The following is a 2957-nucleotide window of genomic DNA, read 5'->3' on the forward strand; positions in this document are numbered from 1 at the left end:
ACAAAAGCTTAAGCGGTTTGATGAACAAAATAGTAAAAAAAAATAAAGGGGGGAATTGTGATAAACTCAGTATCGTTTGTTCACCAAACCTAAAAACTTACATTTCCACAAGAAGGCAACTGCTTAACAAGAGGTGGCAAGATGGCCAACATTTTACTGTGTAAACAAGATATGCATGATTGTGCAGGCAAGACTAAGCTGCAGGGTCAAGTTATGTAGACAAAGTATAATAAATTGTGAAAAGACTTGAAGGAAAGAAACCTTCACCCCAAGACCACTGGCAATACTAGTGTTTAAGATATTAATTTGTGTAATTTTAAAGGTGTTCGTTTAGTACTGCCAGAGTTTTAGAGATACCTATAGCACTTAGATAAATACTTTGAGAAAATGTTAGATGAAGAATCCTTATAGAATTTACTAACTCTTTAGAAAAAGGGGGGGGGACTAAGTCAAAGATATAGTACTAATTAACTAGTAGTAATTCATAACCTAAAAGACAGGCCTGATAAAAAATGGACGAAGCAAGAAGTCTTGAGGCATTGCCAAGGACAGCTCCTGATAACAAATAAAAGAAGGCCTTGAAAGGCGGCTGAAACCAACCCTGCAGTCTGGACAGAGACCAAAAAGAAAAACTGAGTCTGCGCAGGGACAAAAGGTTACTTGAAGTGATGAAGAAGAATTTGCAGCCTTCATCCTCAAGACCCTCAGCGACCACCACCACAAAGCATTGCGCAAGCACAGTTAGGAGGAGTTTATGAAAATGACTTCTTAAAGCTAATTTTAATACGAAGCGGGGATAGGTTATGCATATGTATAGCCGTATTAAGAGATCTTATGATTATGTAAAAAGTACCATATATATTTGAGAAAGCCGCTGCATTGAGTGCGCGCCGTCGGTGGAGTGAGACTCCCGGGCCGCCCAGCGCTGTTTTGCTTGCTGCCGCTTGCTAATAAATACTCCAAATTTTAATTGACTCTGTCTCACGTCAATTTTGTGAGATCAACATATAACAATTTTGGTGCCGTGACTCGGATAGAGGCAATCTGGTGAGAAGCCCCATACAGGGAGGCGCCCCGCTGAAATTCAGCGGCCCTGGCTGGGTGCTATCGCATCACATCCTCTACCGACGAACCCTAAATTCGGCAACAAGCAAAAGAAAGCCGGCAAACCCTGTAATCTTTGTGCACGAAGCCCCAAACGAAGACGCAGGAACGCGTGAGTATAGGCCGGTTATCCGTTCGGTTGGGGTTGGGTATCCCGGAGTGTGATAATGTGAGACGTCCACCGGACTTAGTAGCCCACCGGACGAAGCGAGTGCGGACCCCTTAGTAGTGCGGTTCCCATCTCCCGCGAGGGACTGGGCCACGAATAGGGGGAGCATGTGTGTGTGTGTAAGAAGGCACTCCGGAAGATGGGACAGAGGAAGAGCAAGCCCTCTGATCCCATGGGTGGATTGGGACCTCATGTGAAACCCCCCCCCAAATACCACCAGATGTGGATTGGGACCTCATGTGAGACCCCCCCAAATACCACCAGACAGTCCGTTAAGTTTAATGATCAAGTATTGGGATGATTACCCCTCTAGGCGGGGTAAGAACAAAGTAAAATTGATCCACTATTGTATAGAAATATGGAGAGAAAGAAACAAATAAGAAAAGGCTTATATTGGCCAATTTAGATTTGTGATCAGTCTGACTATCTTGGTGCAGATTAGTGGTAAATGGCAAATGGTTTAAGATTTAAGTTACACGTAACTGGCTATTGTTTTAATTGGAAAATCTTGTGGTGTGAGTGAGAAATGTAATGGGCCCTTTTATATGACTGAGTGAGTGTTTGAGTGAGTGCGGTGCAGAGTTTGTGTGTTCACCCTAAGTGAAAAGGATTTTCATAATGGAGGAGAGGGAACATCGACATAGTCCAGGCGCAGACATTAAATGGCTACTACAGCGGCCAAACTGGACTAATCAAGACACTGAACATAAAACTCATATGGTGGATCTGCGCACCAGAGTTGTTCAAGAAATTAAAGAATCTGTTCCTCAGAGACAGAATATAAATAAAGCTTTTAGTGAACATCAAGGGAAAGATGAACCCCCCACTAAATGGCTAGACAGATTGCGACAGAATCTGCAACTCTATTCAAGGCTAGATCCCACCACCCCTGTGAGACAAGTTCTGTTGAAAACTCAGTTTGTGGTAAAGTCATGGACAGACATTAGAAAGAAATTGATAAAGTTAGAAAACTGGCAAGAGCAAGGATTAAACGAGTTGTTGAGAAAGGTATTGTTCTCGCCCCTCACTCTCGGGACGAGATTGAGCACGGAACCATTGGTTCCAACTGCAAGGTGTCATAAACCGAATAGTGGTGTTGCACAAAGAAGCTAAAGCTAGAAAGAGAAAAGGGAAAGCTACTGCTTGTGCTGTGCTGGGAGCGTGCCTGGCGGCTGCGGTGGAGAACAAGAGGCAGGCGCCCTGCCAAGAAGAGGCGATAGTTGCCTCAATACAAGCGGCACTGGCGCCGCTGCAGGAACAGTTCCTAGAAACCAAGCGGGTGCTAAAGGAAGAAAAGAGCAAAAAACTTAATATTGAAAGAGAAGCTGAGTTCAGCTCCTGAAGGAGTCAGACACCCTCGCTGAGACAAAAGTAATGCCAAAGGGAAAAGGGGTGCGCCCAATTTATCGTCAGGAAGATAAAAACACCACAAAACAAAAACCCAACTAAAAGACGCCACAGATAACACCCCCACATGTATCCACTGATAAAAACAGAATCCCCTTTACCGCCACTGAATTAGCCAAACTACGGAAAGATTTTGCTAGGATGGCAAGGAAATCCGAAACCGAATACGTGTGGAGTATATCCCTGTCGGGGGAGAACGGAATCATTTTATCAAAAAGGAAGCAGAGGGATATTGGGGCCCTGGCGTTTTCCTCACAACGGGCGACCTCCGAGCCCC

This window comes from Vanellus vanellus (assembly GCF_965231255.1).
Source record: "Vanellus vanellus genome assembly, chromosome: 5".
In the NCBI taxonomy this organism is placed as follows: Eukaryota; Metazoa; Chordata; class Aves; order Charadriiformes; family Charadriidae; genus Vanellus; species Vanellus vanellus.